General features: G+C 53.4%; 1 long non-coding RNA gene across 2 annotated transcripts; it reads right to left on the bottom strand.

The window, feature by feature from the left end:
- Positions 1-5664: 5664 nt before the first annotated feature.
- Positions 5665-11328, bottom strand: LOC144248456 (uncharacterized). 2 transcript variants are annotated; one of them, XR_014958762.1, is made up of 4 exons: positions 10526-11328; positions 7964-9568; positions 7733-7782; positions 5665-6567 (listed from the first exon to the last, which is right to left on the bottom strand). It is a non-coding gene; the product is annotated as an uncharacterized LOC144248456 (long non-coding RNA). The 2 variants fall into 2 exon arrangements; XR_014958763.1 differs by having other exon boundaries at positions 5667-6567; positions 8233-9568; positions 10526-11324.
- Positions 11329-11664: the final 336 nt, after the last annotated feature.

Genomic DNA, 11664 nt, shown 5'->3' with positions numbered 1-11664 from the left:
CCCAGGGGCCCCTGGCCCAGGGGCCCCTGGCCCTGACTGCAAAAAATCCTTATATCGAAGGATGAACCCCACACCGAAGTTGTCCCCACCTCAAACTTGTGCTGCCCTGATAGACCCAAGGGAGCCCTACAAACTGACATCAGGAACCTGGACTGCTGAGTTTTCTTTCCCAGGGAAAATGGAAAAAGGATGTGCCCAGGGGCCCCTGGCCCTGACTGCAAAGAATCCTTATATCGAAGGATGGACCCCACACCGAAATTGTCCCCACCTCAAACTTGTGCTGCCCTGATAGACCCAAGGGAGCCCTACAAACTGACATCAGGAACCTGGACTGCTGAGTTTTCTTTCCCAGGGAAAATGGAAAAAGGATGTGCCCAGGGGCCCCTGGCCCTGACTGCAAAGAATCCTTATAACGAAGGATGGACCCCACACCGAAGTTGTCTCCACCTCAAACTTGTGCTGCCCTGATAGACCCAAGGGAGCCCTACAAACTGACATCAGAAACCTGGATTGCTGAGTTTTCTTTCCCAGGGAAAATGGAAAAAGGATGTGCCCAGGGGCCCCTGGCCCTGGGCTGGGGCCTCACTGCAAAGAATCCTTATATCGAAGGATGGACCCCACACCGAAGTTGTCCCCACCTCAAACTTGTGCTGCCCTGATAGACCCAAGGGAGCCCTACAAACTGACATCAGGAACCTGGACTGCTGAGTTTTCTTTCCCAGGGAAAATGGAAAAAGGATGTGCCCAGGGGCCCCTGGCCCTGACTGCAAAGAATCCTTATATCGAAGGATGGACCCCACACCGAAGATGTCCCCACCTCAAACTTGTGCTGCCCTGATAGACCCAAGGGAGCCCTACAAACTGACATCAGGAACCTGGACTGCTGAGTTTTCTTTCCCAGGGAAAATGGAAAAAGGATGTGCCCAGGGGCCCCTGGACATGGGCTGGGGCCTCACTGCAAAGAATCCTTATATCGAAGGATGGACCCCACACCGAAGTTGTCCCCACCTCAAACTTGTGCTGCCCTGATAGACCCAAGGGAACCCTACAAACTGACATCAGGAACCTGGACTGCTGAGTTTTCTTTCCCAGGGAAAATGGAAAAAGGATGTGCCCAGGGGCCCCTGGCCCTGGGCTGGGGCCTCACTGCAAAGAATCCTTATATCGAAGGATGGACCCCACACCGAAGTTGCCCCCACCTCAAACTTGTGCTGCCCTGATAGACCCAAGGGAGCCCTACAAACTGACATCAGGAACTTGGACTGATGAGTTTCCTTTCACAGATAAAATGGCCAAAGGTTGTGCCCAGGGGCCCCTAGCCCTGACTGCAAAAAATCCTTATATCGAAGGATGGAGCCCACACCGAAGTTGTCCCCTCCTCAAACTTGTGCTGCCCTGATAGACCCAAGGGAGCCCTACAAACTGACATCAGGAACCTGGACTGCTGAGTTTTCTTTCCCAGGGAAAATGGAAAAAGGATGTGCCCAGGGGCCCCTGGCCCTGACTGCAAAGAATCCTTATATCGAAGGATGGACCCCACACCGAAGTTGTCCCCACCTCAAACTTGTGCTGCCCTGATAGACCCAAGGGAGCCCTACAAACTGACATCAGGAACCTGGACTGCTGACTTTTCTTTCCCAGGGAAAATGGAAAAAGGATGTGCCCAGGGTTCCCTGGCCCTGGGCTGGGGCCTCACTGCAAAAAAACCTTATATCGAAGGATGGACCCCAGACCGAAGTTGTCCCCACCTCAAACTTGTGCTGCCCTGATAGACCCAAGGGAGCCCTACAAACTGACATCAGGAACCTGGACTGCTGAGTTTTCTTTCCCAGGGAAAATGGAAAAAGGATGTGCCCAGGGGCCCCTGGCCCTGACTGCAAAGAATCCTTATATCGAAGGATGGACCCCACACCGAAATTGTCCCCACCTCAAACTTGTGCTGCCCTGATAGACCCAAGGGAGCCCTACAAACTGACATCAGGAACCTGGACTGCTGAGTTTTCTTTCCCAGGGAAAATGGAAAAAGGATGTGCCCAGGGGCCCCTGGCCCTGACTGCAAAGAATCCTTATAACGAAGGATGGACCCCACACCGAAGTTGTCTCCACCTCAAACTTGTGCTGCCCTGATAGACCCAAGGGAGCCCTACAAACTGACATCAGAAACCTGGATTGCTGAGTTTTCTTTCCCAGGGAAAATGGAAAAAGGATGTGCCCAGGGGCCCCTGGCCCTGGGCTGGGGCCTCACTGCAAAGAATCCTTATATCGAAGGATGGACCCCACACCGAAGTTGTCCCCACCTCAAACTTGTGCTGCCCTGATAGACCCAAGGGAGCCCTACAAACTGACATCAGGAACCTGGACTGCTGAGTTTTCTTTCCCAGGGAAAATGGAAAAAGGATGTGCCCAGGGGCCCCTGGCCCTGACTGCAAAGAATCCTTATATCGAAGGATGGACCCCACACCGAAGATGTCCCCACCTCAAACTTGTGCTGCCCTGATAGACCCAAGGGAGCCCTACAAACTGACATCAGGAACCTGGACTGCTGAGTTTTCTTTCCCAGGGAAAATGGAAAAAGGATGTGCCCAGGGGCCCCTGGACATGGGCTGGGGCCTCACTGCAAAGAATCCTTATATCGAAGGATGGACCCCACACCGAAGTTGTCCCCACCTCAAACTTGTGCTGCCCTGATAGACCCAAGGGAGCCCTACAAACTGACATCAGGAACCTGGACTGCTGACTTTTCTTTCCCAGGGAAAATGGAAAAAGGATGTGCCCAGGGTTCCCTGGCCCTGGGCTGGGGCCTCACTGCAAAAAAACCTTATATCGAAGGATGGACCCCAGACCGAAGTTGTCCCCACCTCAAACTTGTGCTGCCCTGATAGACCCAAGGGAGCCCTACAAACTGACATCAGGAACCTGGACTGCTGAGTTTTCTTTCCCAGGGAAAATGGCCAAAGGATGTGCCCAGGGGCCCCTGGCCCTGACTGCAATAAATCCGTATAACGAAGGATGGACCCCACACCGAAGTTGTCCCCACCTCAAACTTGTGCTGCCCTGATAGACCAAAGGGAGCCCTACAAACTGACATCAGGAACCTGGACTGCTGAGTTTTCTTTCCCAGGGAAAATGGAAAAAGGATGTGCCCAGGGGCCCCTGGCCCTGACTGCAAAGAATCCTTATATCGAAGGATGGACCCCACACCGAAGATGTCCCCACCTCAAACTTGTGCTGCCCTGATAGACCCAAGGGAGCCCTACAAATTGACATCAGGAACCTGGACTGCTGAGTTTTCTTTCCCAGGGAAAATGGAAAAAGCATGTGCCCAGGGGACCCTGGCCCTGACTGCAAAAAATCCTTATATCGAAGGATGGACCCCAGACAGAAGTTGTCCCCTCCTCAAACTTGTGCTGCCCTGATAGACCCAAGGGAGCCCTACAAACTGACATCAGGAACCTGGACTGCTGAGTTTTCTTTCCCAGGGAAAATGGAAAAAGGATGTGCCCAGGGGCCCCTGGCCCTGACTGCAAAGAATCCTTATATCGAAGGATGGAGCCCAGACCGAAGTTGTCCCCACCTCAAACTTGTGCTGCCCTGATAGACCCAAGGGAGCCCTACAAACTGACATCAGCAACCTGGACTGCTGAGTTTTCTTTCCCAGGGAAAATGGAAAAAGGATGTGCCCAGGGGCCCCTGGCCCTGACTGCAAAGAATCCTTATATCGAAGGATGGACCCCACACCAAAGTTGTCCCCACCTCAAACTTGTGCTGCCCTGATAGACCCAAGGGAGCCCTACAAACTGACATCAGGAACCTGGACTGCTGAGTTTTCTTTCCCAGGGAAAATGGAAAAAGGATGTGCCCAGGGGCCCCTGGCCCTGACTGCAAAAAATCCTTATATCGAAGGATGGACCCCACACCGAAGTTGTCCCCACCTCAAACTTGTGCTGCCCTGATAGACCCAAGGCAGCCCTACAAACTGACATCAGGAACCTGGACTGCTGAGTTTTCTTTCCCAGGGAAAATGGAAAAAGGATGTGCCCAGGGGCCCCTGGCCCTGACTGCAAAGAATCCTTATATCGAAGGATGGACCCCACACCGAAGTTGTCCCCACCTCAAACTTGTGCTGCCCTGATAGACCCAAGGGAGCCCTACAAACTGACATCAGGAACCTGGACTGCTGAGTTTTCTTTCCCAGGGAAAATGGAAAAAGGATGTGCCCAGGGGCCCCTGGCCCAGGGGCCCCTGGCCCTGACTGCAAAAAATCCTTATATCGAAGGATGGACCCCACACCGAAGTTGTCCCCACCTCAAACTTGTGCTGCCCTGATAGACCCAAGGGAGCCCTACAAACTGACATCAGGAACCTGGACTGCTGAGTTTTCTTTCCCAGGGAAAATGGAAAAAGGATGTGCCCAGGGGCCCCTGGCCCTGACTGCAAAGAATCCTTATATCGAAGGATGGACCCCACACCGAAGTTGTCCCCACCTCAAACTTGTGCTGCCCTGATAGACCCAAGGGAGCCCTACAAACTGACATCAGGAACCTGGACTGCTGAGTTTTCTTTCCCAGGGAAAATGGAAAAAGGATGTGCCCAGGGGCCCCTGGCGCTGGGCTGGGGCCTCACTGCAAAGAATCCTTATATCGAAGGATGCACCCCACACCGAAGTTGTCCCCACCTCAAACTTGTGCTGCCCTGATAGACCCAAGGGAGCCCTACAAACTGACATCAGGAACCTGGACTGCTGAGTTTTCTTTCCCAGGGAAAATGGAAAAAGGATGTGCCCAGGGGCCCCTGGCCCTGACTGCAAAAAATCCTTATATCGAAGGATGGACCCCACACCGAAGTTGTCCCCACCCCAAACTTGTGCTGCCCTGATAGACCCAAGGGAGACCTACAAACTGACATCAGGAACCTGGACTGCTGAGTTTTCTTTCCCAGGGAAAATGGAAAAAGGATGTGCCCAGGGGCCCCTGTCCCTGACTGCAAAAAATCCTTATATCAAAGGATGGACCCCACACCGAAGTTTTCCCCACCTCAAACTTGTGCTGCCCTGATAGACCCAAGGGAACGCTACAAACTGACATCAGGAACCTGGACTGCTGAGTTTTCTTTCCCAGGGAAAATGGAAAAAGGATGTGCCCAGGGGCCCCTGGCGCTGGGCTGGGACCGGACTGCATAGAATCCTTATATCGAAGGATGGATCCCAGACCAAAGTTGTCCCCACCTCAAACTTGTGCTGCCCTGATAGACCCAAGGGAGCCCTACAAACTGACATCAGGAACCTGGACTGCTGAGTTTTCTTTCCCAGGGAAAATGGAAAAAGGATGTGCCCAGGGGCCCCTAGACCTGGGCTGGGGCCTGACTGCAAAAAATCCTTATATCGAAGGATGGACCCCACACCGAAGTTGTCCCCACCTCAAACTTGAGCTGCCCTGATAGACCCAAGGGAGCCCTACAAACTGACATCAGGAACCTGGACTGCTGACTTTTCTTTCCCAGGGAAAATGGCCAAAGGATGTGCCCAGGGGCCCCTGGCCCTGACTGCAAAGAATCCTTATATCGAAGGACGGAGCGCAGACCGAAGGTGTCCCCACCTCAAACTTGTGCTGCCCTGATAGACCCAAGGGAGCCCTACAAACTGACATCAGGAACCTGGACTGCTGAGTTTTCTTTCCCAGGGAAAATGGCCAAAGGGTGTGCCCAGGGGCCCCTGGCCTTGGGCTGGGCCCTGACTGCAAAGAATCCTTATATCGAAGGATGGAGCCCAGACCGAAATTCTCCCCATCTTAAACTTGTGCTGCCCTGATAGACCAAAGGGAGCCCTACAAACTGACATCAGGAATCTGGGCTTCTGAATTTGCTTTCACTATGTAGATATCCCTCATTCATTGGCAGGGCCCTGCGATCCCCTTGGTTTTCAGGTCCCACGTTTCCTTTTGCTTCCTCAATGTCAAATCCTCACTGGATTTCCCTCATCTTGCATCTCCCACCCCCAAGTACTCAGGGATTTTTTTTCATGCCGAATACCTGTTTTAATCTGACAGTACAAAGATTCGGCTTGATTTTTTCTGTGCTGGATTTCTCCTTGGGAAATCTGCCACCATATAACCCTAACCACAACCACTTTGCTTTGCTCAGAATTCACAACCTTCAGACCAGCATCATGGCACCTTACCCACTGGCCCTCCACTGGCACCTTCCCAAAGCATTCCAGTAATGCTCCACATTTTCAGTGGGCATCCTGTCTCACCCTCATCCTGACCCTAAAAATACACCAAGGAATTCTAAAATAGCCATTAGGAAGGTATAACAATTCTCTAAAAGATGCCAGAGAAAGCCTTCAAAAATCCCCTAATAGCCCTGCAAAAAAAAACACTCAAGGAAGCCTGCTCTGCCTCCAAACCCCTTCCTGTTGCCCTCTAGCCCACAGATGTCATCCCTACCTTTTCGCAGCGGGTCCTGTTGTCCTCTGAGGGTTCTGGCGTTGTCCTGGTGCGAGGGTCGCTGCCCTGTCCCACTGGGAGGCTTCCGGTGTGGTCTCGCTGTCAGGCTTGCTGTGCTGTGCTGCTGTTGTTAGGGGTGAAAAGGGAAAAGGCTGCTTAGGGTGAGGTTAGGGCTGGGTGAGGGGTGCTGCACCTGTACCCTAACTTGCCTCCTAAGCTGTACGCTGTAGCCCTGATCCCCACTGGACTGTCCAGCCCTCAGACCCTCTCCCTTCACCCCTGACCCCTCCCTCAGCCCCCCAGCCCTCAGGCTCTGGCTGTCACCCTCGAACCCCCCTTTGCCCCTCAAGCCCCCTCTCCTCTGCTCCTCAGCCCCCAGCTTCTCTGTGTCACCCTCCAGCTGCCCCTGCCCCCCTCAGCATCTCTCTGTGTCACCCACTGTCCCCTCCCCTGTTCCTCCCTCAGCTCCCAGCCTCTGTCACCCTCAAGCTGTCCCTCAGCCTCTATGCCATGAAAAGACCCTAAAAAACCCACAAAAATGCCCTAAAAAAACCCTCATCTTCAAAATGTCTTAAAACCCTGACAAAAACATGAAAATAGCCTCAGAATGCCCTTAAAATACAATAAAAATACTCTACTTTAAAAAGCCCCTAAAACACCCCTAAAAACCCCCAAAGAACGTTTAAAAAATATCTCTAAATATTCCTAGAAGAGCTCTAAAAATAGCCCCAAAATCCTTAAAACACATTGATGAGACCCTAAAGAAACACCGCAGCGAGGGAGGCTGGAAGATGCGAAGCCGCGCTCCCGGCCCCGGGCGCAGCGTGGCTCCGGCAGGAAAGCGGCTCCTCCGGCAGGAAGAGGCGGCGCCAGGCCAGGAGACCCCCGCCCGCTGCCCCCGGCCCGGCGGGGCCGGCACCGGGCCCGGGGGGCCCCGGCGGCGCCCGAGCCCCGCGCCCGGAGCGGACGGAGCGGCAGCACCGGCGCGGCGCCCGCGCCGCCTCCCCCGCCCGCCAGCCCGGCCAAAGCTCCGCTCGGCTCCGCACGGCTCGCACCGGCGCGGCTCCGGCGGGCCCGCGGCAGCCCAGCCGCGCCCAGCTCCCCTTCCGCCCCGGCCAGCCCCGGCACTTCCGGCAGGGCTCCGCGCCGGACCCTTCGCTGCCGGGCCGGGGGCAGAAGAAGCGCCCCGAATGCAGCGGCACAGCCCGATCCCCGCCCTGCCAGCGCTGCCACGGCTGCAGCTCCCTTCCTCTGAAGCCCCGACACTGATGCCACGCTCCGGCGCTCACCTCACCCTAACAAGGGAAAAGAAATGTAGGCTTCCCTTCAATCGTGTCCCCTAGAAGAGAAGAAAAGAAGCAGCTTTCCTCAAATGATGGCAAAAGGGAGAATTTTACCTCAATCCAAACCCCTTAAAAGGTGGGACCACAGGACTGCCCCCTCCAATTCAACCCCAGGATGACGAAATTTCAAAGGGAAAGGAGAAAAGTCCCCGCTATAAAGGCACAGCACCGGCTCACCTGCTTGGCTGCTGCTTCTCGGCACAAAGGTTTGTCCCTGGGCTCCTCCTTTGAGCAATGCTCCACGTATCCAAGTGTGTATCCAGGTGATACCCCGGACCCTGTCCAAAGCGCCCACCGTCCTTCCAGGAGACAGCCCCGCGAGCCCCCCACAAACTCCTCTTCTCCAGCAGCTCTGTGCAAAACCCGGCTGAGGCAAAGCCTCACCCTTAAATAACCTCCCCCCGGCAGGACACGCCCCTCCTCCTCATCAACTTAACAGCTCGCACCTGCTGCTGTTGCCACTCTCCAACAGCGTCTCTTGGTCTCTCCCTCTCCAGCACACAGCCCACTTCTCACAGACACAGATCCAACAGAAATCTGCTACAGGTGTTGGCTTTTCTTAATCCACCTGGTTACATGATTAAAACACATACATGCATTGATGGTCATTGAGAGAAAGCTTTCCCCTGGAGAAAACAGTCCTTTTGCCGGCACACTTTGATACACCTTCGGAAAAAGCAGAATCTGCACCAACTCCTAAGACCCCTGCCGAGGAACCCAGCCCTGCCTGGGACACCCAAAGCAGCAGACCTTGAAAAAGGAGGGGAAAAGTCAAGCTTGGAGTGGAAAAAGAGGATAGAACTACAGCAGCCTTTAAAAATGCCTGCACAGAGCAATAGTGGGAACCAGACACATTTATTCTTTCCTTGCTTTCTGTGATGACATAAATAGGAATTAAGAACACGTTAAACAAAAGGCAGAGCTAGGATTTTACAGGTCTTCATTTTGGCAGGCTGCATGACAAACACCTCTTCCAGGACTGCGATGCCTTTTGGGGAATGGCAGAGAACGGAGGCAAAAGGTGCCGGGAGCCCTTTCTGTTCCCTTCAGCCCCTGCAGCCCCTCCGGTGCTTTCAGGGCACTCTCTTGGTTCGTTCCTAGAGAAAAAGGCTAGGGCATGATTTTCAAAACTACTGCCCGTCCCCAGTCAGAGTTTCCTACATTCCTGGGTACAAATGAGTGGATGGAGGGAGTGGATGGATGCTGTCCAGCAGTGTCCCCAGGGGCATCTGGAGTGTTCACACTGCTGAGCTGAGAAAAACTCACCAAACCCAGCCCAGGGGCCTGTGATCCTCCACCCACCCGGGGAAACTCCGGTCGCTGTAAACAGAGGCCACAGCGCACACCAGGCTCTGCTGTGCCCGGTGAGGAGTCTCTGTATGAGCCCTGAGCCCTGGCATCGCCTCCCAAACACCACAGAGACCTCTTGTGCCATCAGAGAAAAGCCCTGGAGCAAACGTGTGTCCCCAGCACGATCAACAAGAGATGCAGAATTACCTTCTCAATAAAAACACTGTTTCTGATGGAAATGTTACCTCTGTCAACTGTGAGGATTTTATAGGAATACTGGCTCAAGAATTCAGTGACTTCAGGGATTCCATACCACAGGTTCCTGGGACTGCTTGGGCATCCAGAGCCTATAGTATTGGTTAAACTGGTAGAGCTGAGGATACTTATCAGCTTTGTCACAGAGCTGGAACATCACGCAGGGAGCAAGGGGTTCTCTCGGAGAGTGCAGGAGGCCAGTGAAAACAGCACCAAGGTCCTCCACGACGTCTGCTCCTAGAAAAGCCAAATAAATTAAACTATTGACACGAGCACGGACACTGGGGCAACCTTCCTTACTTTGGGCCTTGCCAGCAGCCCACAGAGCCTCACGCAGAAAAGAACTGATCGAGATCAAAAAGTGTTCCTAGTGACCTAGACAGGTGCTCCTGGCCGCTGAGGTACCTGAAAAACCCTCCAGACATCATCAGCTCTTGCTTAAGCAAATAATCCACCTTCACCGTGTTGTGCCAAAAACACGCCCGGCCCTTAACAGGGAGAGACCCTGCCAGGCACCGCCTCAGAGAAGAACCGAGCTGTACTGGGGGGACACACCCAGCCAACGTGTACGAGTTAAACAGAATTTTCTCTCAGAACTGGGACTTTCAGCACCCCCCAGGTGCTACTCGACTGCCACATACACACAGAGGGCTTCGTGAGGTGCTCTGGGGTTGGCCAGTCCTGCTCCAAGCCCTGCTGATGCCCCGGTGGTTTTAAGGATGTCCTCAAGGAGGTGGTAGAACCTCACAGTGTTTGCCCCTGGAGCTTAATTTCTGAAGTTTTCCTTGGGAAACGCACCCACTTCCTACTTAACAAGGCAGTCCCCTCTCCCTGCTCTCAGGAAGAGCTGCCCACAGGCACGGGAACCACCTTCCTCTCCTGATCGCCACGCTCTGCCCTTAAAACGCTGTTACTGAGGCCAGCTACTTCCACACCAAGACTGTCCATGCAGGGACAGTGTCCCTTCTCTTCAGGGTCAGGGAAAAAGGGCAGAAGCACCTACAGAGCTTCAATGCCCCTCCTGAGCACAAAGCACCGTGAATCTGCACCTCCTGCTGCTTGCAGGGAAGATAATAAAATGCCTCAAGGTAAAAAATGATAAATGGTAAAAAATTATTACAAGAGGGTAGAAGTGATGCTGCTTTCACTCCACTGCTAGAAATGACACATAAAACATAAAAAAAAACCCTGTACCTGTTCCATTTTCAGACTGAAACAACAGCATATTCCTGGCTGCTCATGCAGCAGGGACAACAGCACTGAAGGGAAATGTTTGGATAATCATGTCTTCATTTAAAGAGAACCCAATTCCTTCATCTAAGCCATCACTGCCCTCCATCAGAACAGCCAGCACATCCACGACATCTAATAAGCGAAGGAAAAAATGTAAGCAGAGGATCCAGACTTACTGGGAAAACAACAGAGGTAGAATGCAACATTCCAGGAACACAAGGTAGCTTTTTAGTCACAAAAAAAAAGAAAGAAAAAAAAAAAACACCCAAAAAAAACTAAAAAAAAAAACCCACCAAAAAACAAAAAACCCCAAAAAACCCCAAAGGCACATTTGCCAGGCAATACAATGTTAGGGGCAGCACAAAAATCACAGCTGTACTTCACTCTGCCTTTCAAAGCTGCTGTCCAGCACAGGTTGCCCACAGAAGCTGTGGCTGCCCCCGGATCCCTGGAAGTGTCCAAGGCCAGGCTGGACAGGGCTTGGAGCACCCTGGCATGGTGGAAGGTGTCCCTGCCCATGGCAGGGGTGGAACGGGACGAGCTTTAAATAAAGGTGCCTTCCCATCCAAACCCTTCTGGGATTCCACGATTCTGTGAGCAGCCCCAGGCAGAAGGGCTAAATTTCCATTGTGGTTTGGAAATGCTGCTGCAAGAGCACAAACAGATTTCAAATACTGTTCAAGTGGCACAACCACATCAAAAATTACGTCTGGGGGTAAAGTGGCAACTCTGCAATTCCAGCCTCTGATACCAAGGACACATGGAGGGCTGAATCCAGGGGGCGTTCGGGGTCCAAGTCGGGGTCGTCTTCATGAGCCACCAGCCTGGGGACCCAAAAATCGGGGGGAACCCCGAATTGGGGGGGGACCCAAAATTGGGGGGGTCCTGGGGGGCTCTGGAAGGTCTTTGCAGCATCCCAGGAGGAATTTTGGGAGTCCCAAGGGGGGGTTTGGGGAGTCATGAAGGGAATTTAGGGGGTCTCAGAGAGTTTTTGGGGGGTCCCAGGAGGAATTTTGGGGACCCTGATGGGAATTTTGGGGATCCCAGGGGGTGTTTTGAGGTCCTGGAGAGCTTTTTGGGGGGGTCTCAGGGAGTTTTTG

Source organism: Lonchura striata, chromosome 16 (genome assembly GCF_050655825.1).
Source record: "Lonchura striata isolate lonStrDom1 chromosome 16, ASM5065582v1, whole genome shotgun sequence".
In the NCBI taxonomy this organism is placed as follows: Eukaryota; Metazoa; Chordata; class Aves; order Passeriformes; family Estrildidae; genus Lonchura; species Lonchura striata.
The sequence above is the reverse complement of the archived record's forward strand: the minus strand, read 5'-3'. Positions and strand labels throughout refer to the sequence as shown.